The sequence below is a fragment of the Triturus cristatus genome, chromosome 6 (assembly GCF_964204655.1).
Source record: "Triturus cristatus chromosome 6, aTriCri1.1, whole genome shotgun sequence".
Taxonomy (NCBI): Eukaryota; Metazoa; Chordata; class Amphibia; order Caudata; family Salamandridae; genus Triturus; species Triturus cristatus.
In genome coordinates this window covers 909,244,371-909,250,370 of record NC_140589.1, presented here as the reverse complement: position 1 = coordinate 909,250,370, position 6,000 = coordinate 909,244,371, and positions in this window count along the sequence as shown.

The window sequence follows — 6,000 nt, the reverse complement described above, 5'->3', positions numbered from 1 at the left end:
CAGCCAGCCAGTCAGGGACAGGGGCGCCCTGCCCCGATGCGTCCCTCTAGGGCACCGCACCGCGCCCACAGTGATCCGGGCTGCACCTAAGGGCCGGCGCCCCTGCGCCTCGGGCCTTGCTGGCAAGATGGCAGCCGCATGGCTGGGAGGGACGGTCCAGCCGGGCTCTTTGCACGCCCGCGCTATTCCTCACCCCGAGGGCGGCACGTCAGGATCGTCAGGCTCCGCTGCACCAGGGTCGGTCGCTGGATGACAGGCCCGAGGCCCTCGCCTCAACCTCGCCCCGTAGGCTCCGGGTGGGCTGCAGCAGCCAAAACAATAATCCGGACGTCGGAAGGGAAGGATATCAGCAGCCGCCTAGCCGATCGCTACGCCGAAGGCATCGCCGTGCTCCGGGACCATTCAGGGAATCAGTAAAGCTTGGTGAGTCGTCTCAGAGTAGGATAATGCCGGATAATTGAAGGATTATGTCGTGGGTGAACGGAGCTTCACTAAGCTGCTCAAGCCACGCCCCCCACAGCTAGTGTTGTTTTAAAAGTTGGATTTATATCAGAGATATCACCAACTGGAACTTGATGATCAGTCATTGTACATACCTATATTTTCTACGCATCTTGGGTTGTTTCGGTACAAAAGATTACATTTTGGCATATGTTCAGTTGCAGAAATCTTTCAAGACACAATAAAGATGTTAGACCCAGTGGTTTCTGGTTGGCTGGGATGCACCAAAGCCAGACAGAATACACGGTCCTAGATAGGAGGAGTACGATACACTTGTCGGATAATCTGTGCTCACCCTTTGGTAGCGTGGCATAGAGAAGTCAGGCTTATCCTCAGGGTCAAAGTGTAAAGTATTGGCACAGCACCACCCTCGCAACACACTGGGTACACTACAAAAAGACACCACACCGTATGTATAAAACACTGGTCTTTATATTACACACACATTGAAATCAAAACAACATACACATCGTATGTATGCATTAGAGTTCTATGCAATTGTCAAACTTTCCCATAAGCAGCAAAACGCCATGAACATATACATATCAGTCATAGGTATTCATTTGCCCCATTATCTCTTCAGCCTTGTGAGCAACATAAACCTGTGTGCGTACTTCCCCAAAGGTGTTCACAATCCAAGCCATCCCTCCCACATAAAAAACAACAGAACATACATGCAGACTGTTCAGAGGTCTTCCACTTTCATACTATCACATTAGCATAAAACATGACATTCCCAATATTGCATACCCTGGACAGTTGTAATGGTCAAGAAATCACAGGTTTTGACTTTGCCTCGCAATCCAGCCCCTCAGCCACTCAAACTTCTCCAGCCAATTATACATGTTGCACCCACTGTCGACGTTTTGATTAGATTGGTGGGATCACCTAAAGCAGAAGGAAACAGTTACTTTGTTTCATCCACCCAGATTAGGTCATAAAGGCACTCAGTGGAACCTTCACGAGTGTGGGATCACGATCTCTCCTGTAGGCAAAAGACTGTGATACCTGAAGCTGGTGCACTTCCAATTTGGAGAAATGTTTCCCCCCAGGTGGAGGTGCGAGCTGCAGTTGCTCCTGGCAGTCAGCAGTGGGTGCACACAAGCCACAGCAAGACCCCTCGGGTCCAGTCATGATGTTGCAAACAAAAGCGTACCTTGTGGCGTGGGTCCGGGGACAGGGAGCTGGCGACCTTGGCCTGAGGCTACGATGTCAGGCTCTGTCGTCCTCCCATTCTGGAGGTCAGAGACAGGCTTCCAGGTTTGGTCCCACGGACTCAGCAAATGTTCCCCAACTCCTCTCAGACACCACACGCTATGAAGTATGAGCTAGTACAAATTTCCACCTGCAAGCTCTGGTCCCTCAGACTCCGCAAACTTCCCCAGCACTCATCGAACACTTCACGTTAGGGCACCCAAGGTGGGTCGCTGATCTGGATGTGCAAACTCCTCTGCACAGTGTGATTACTGCAATGGTTGGGGCGTTCCTTGTCCAAACCAACAATAATTTCCACCTGTTTGCGCCACACCTTGCGCAGTCCTTACCATCTCGTGGAAATGGGGAGATCCTTTCTGTCCCTGGGATCTTATGAACAGAAGGCCATCCAAACGGTCCTTGGAAAGTGCCTAGGGGCCAGCAACATCCAGGCAAAATCCACTAAGTGATAGTCCCCTTCCTGGAGCATGACAAGCCCCAGGCCACCATTAGTCTGCGGATAATCCAATTTCAGTCACTTCTGCCCCAATGGTTCCTTTTGTTGATGTCTCAGTGTTGAACCAACGTAGTATGGTTCCAATTCCAAAAGAGTCTCTAATTCCTGAAGACAGAACACCAGTAGTTATACCCACAATGGCCTCAGTTCAAAAGGCCACCTTTGAAATGTACAGGCCCACTCTAAATGTTGTCCTGTCTGCCATTCTACGCTAGGAGGCTTGATCAATATCTTTTGTGGGGCCAAGACCCTGTGCCTTGGAATGCAGGTACCAATTCCACACCCACTTTTCCGTATCAGGAAGGCCCTTCAGAGTCAGAGGTCTGTAGTTTCCCTTGAGCCCCTAGTTTATGGCAGTCTTTCAGGAATGCAGATATGTAGCTGTCCCCCCAGCACCCAGATGTGGATTGGAGCAGGCTGACAGGTACACAGAGAGCCACGAGCATAGAAATGCCAATGTTTCCAAAATGGCAATTCCACATTAGTAATGTAAAATCCATTGCACTACCAGAGAGGATTTGCCATTACTAATCCATTGATATCAAACACCATACTGCTGCTTTTCTGGAAATACAGCGCAATGGCCTTTCCACAGATCCCCCATTTTTTTCAATGCGAGAAGCAGGCCTCACCAGTACTGAACATACCATCCGATGTTATTCATTACTAGTGCATGTAGCGCACACATGCCCATGCCCTACTTCTCCTCTACATTGCACCCTGCCCTCAGGGAGTACTCAGATGTAGCGAGAGACATGCAGACCCTTGCCAAGTAGCATTTAAATGCCAAACTGAGTAATAGTAGGTCCTGCCATCAGGACTGGGAACCAAAACCGGCCCTGGCAAAGTACTCGGCCGGCCCAGACCCATCCCCCCCCCCCCGGCTTGGGGGTGCCGCCGAGCTCTTTGCCAGGGCCGGGTTTTGGGCAATTTTGTTACAGGGCCAATTTTGTAGAATGGCCCTGTAACAAAAACGGCCCCCAGGGGCCCAAAACCGGCCCCCACTCGTGCGGCGCACCAGGGGATTGTCCGGTGCCCACTACAGCCAGTCTGGCCCTGCCTGCCATGGCAAATCTGTGGTACATTTGAAGAGCTCCCTCCGTGTGCGGCACAACCAGAGCTGCAGGCCCACGGAGGGGGATTTTAGCTACATACCCTAGATATATGTCTTACAGCTGGACAAGGGACTTACAGCTAACTCACATCAGCCAATCATGTATACACTAATCACATGAATGGCAGTGTCAAAGCCCTCAAAGTCCAAAGGCTAGCATGTAGATCAGTGGAAAACCAGGAGGGACCAAACCCAAATAAATTGAGGGAAACCCACCTAAAAAGGGCCATTTTCAGCAAAAGAATATGAGAAGGCCAGTGAAAAAGTTCTATGAATTACAGTGATGAAATGTTACTTCATGGGAGAACACAATAGGAACACGATCAAGCTTTGAACAATGTATGTCAACTGCTCACGAAAGCTGGTCTAGCGCTCAATTTAATAAGTGTGAATAAACTAATCTGAGCTAACATTTTCTGGCCACATATTCTCTTGAGAACGGATGAGACCAGACCCAGTAAAAGTGCTGTCCTTAAATTCTATAATCAGTCCTAAGGATGTATATGAATTACATTCCTTTTTAGGAATGGCTACTTACTGTTCGAGATATATTAAAGAGTATGCCACTACGAGTGCACCACATAGGGAACTAACCAGGAAAGGGAAACATTTAAATGGAATGATGACTGTGAACATACATTTAGAAAAATTAGGCAAAATATATTGTCTGCATCCAATTTAAAATACTTTGATCCAGAATTATGGACAAAATTAGTGGTAGATGCTTGTCTTGTTGGACTTGGTGCAATTTTACTACAGCACAAGCCTGGCAGAGAAACACCTCGGCATGTAATATCACATGCTAGTAAGAGTTTATCTAACATAGAAAAAAAGGTACTCTCACCCAGAAAAAGAAAGTTTGGCTGTCGTATGGGCCTGTGAACACTACCATGATTTCCGGTTTGGCAAACCATTTATCATAATCACGGATTATCAAGCATTGACTACTATTTTTGGAAATTTAGAAACAAAAATGTCATCACGGATTGTGAGATGGGGAATAAGATTAATAGATTATAACTTTAAAATTGTTTAATAAACCAGGAAAGAAATATAATCCAGAAAACACCGATTCAAAAATGAAACCAAACAAGAGTTTGAAGCTGAAGAGTACATATGTTTTATAATCGAATCAATGGTGCTTGGAGTTGTTTCTGTGAAGGAACTGATTGGGGATTTGCAAAAAGATGAAGCAATTCAAGAGATTAAATAAACATTCAGATAATGGAGATTGATAACCAGTGCAACTCAATTTCAGACTAACGTAAGAAGAAGATACATCCTTGCTTTCAAGAATATTCAGTCTGAATTAGCTGTGGTCTCATCCAGTATACTTCTGAGAGGAAATACATTAGTCATTCCTTTTAGCTTACACAGGCATGTAATCGATATAGCTCATGAAAGTCACAGTGGAGTGATGTCCCTTCTGGGTCCACTCTGGTTCTCTCTTAGTTTTGCATATTATGTGTCTCTGCTCTGTACAACCGCACATATTACATTTGTTTTTGTGACATTAGTTTAGGAATATGTTGTACATGTTGTTTGTTATTCAGTGATTCATCTTGGGAGTCAGTCTGCACATTTTATACGAGGTTGCCTAGAATACATAACAACATGGTGTACTTTTTCTTTGCTTGTTCAGCAGCAGCTCCTAACATTTTAGACATAACATGGTAGCACAGCTGCAGCTTTCCAACACAGTAGTTCTCCTAACATTTTAGATATAACACGGTAGCACAGCTGCAGCTTTCCAACACAGTAGTTCTTATCATATCAACTGTGTCTCGTCCTCTTGGGGGCCAGAGAGAATTATTCTGGCAGAGAGACCTATTGTGGAACGAATGCACACAGAGCCTGATATGCAGCCTTGCGTAAACTGAGTTTACACTCATGATGCGGAACACCTAACTACATATACTAGGTATGGGGTTTGTTGCCAATCCCAGAGATCACATATATCCCTGTGCTCACACAGTAAGGGTAGGTCTAGACAGATAGATAATTTGCCATGGTGCGGATTTTTATTTTATATAGTCTGATAGTAATGCTAATTACTTTGCTTAGTTTAATCAAATCAAATAAGATTTATTCGATTTTCAGATAAAAAACCATAACAGCATTCAATTTTAAAAAACTAAGCACGTATTACAATACATGATTAAATTTGATTAAGAAAAAATAAACCACTGAGTAGAGTATAATAAAAATCCATTAACACTTGTTCGAAGCAGTTTAATCTGCTTAGTGACCGTAGCACATTTACTTCATAATAGACTATGATAGTTTCAATAAATGTATAGTAAACTTTCTTAGTTCTGTCTTATGTTTACTACAGGCAGGCATGAGTGAGTGATGAAATGTGAGGATCTTTTTCCACGGCTCCTTTGGGGACTAGAGAGTCATGTTCTAGGTTGACAAATTCACCTGCTACTCTAGGAAGGTTAGGAGTTCAGATGAGGCACTGTGAACTAGCCAGTATTTGGGCCTACAGATACTGACATTGTAGAGAGACTCAGTTCCTACATTCTGACGTCCTGTGATCCCAAGGCACAGTTCTGCTTTACCAGCTGAAAACCTGCAACAACAGAGTCTTGCCATCAACAAAGAATTATTTGCGGTAAAAAATTTGATTTCCCAAATTAGATAATCAAAGATCAGAAATTGTTTGAAACTG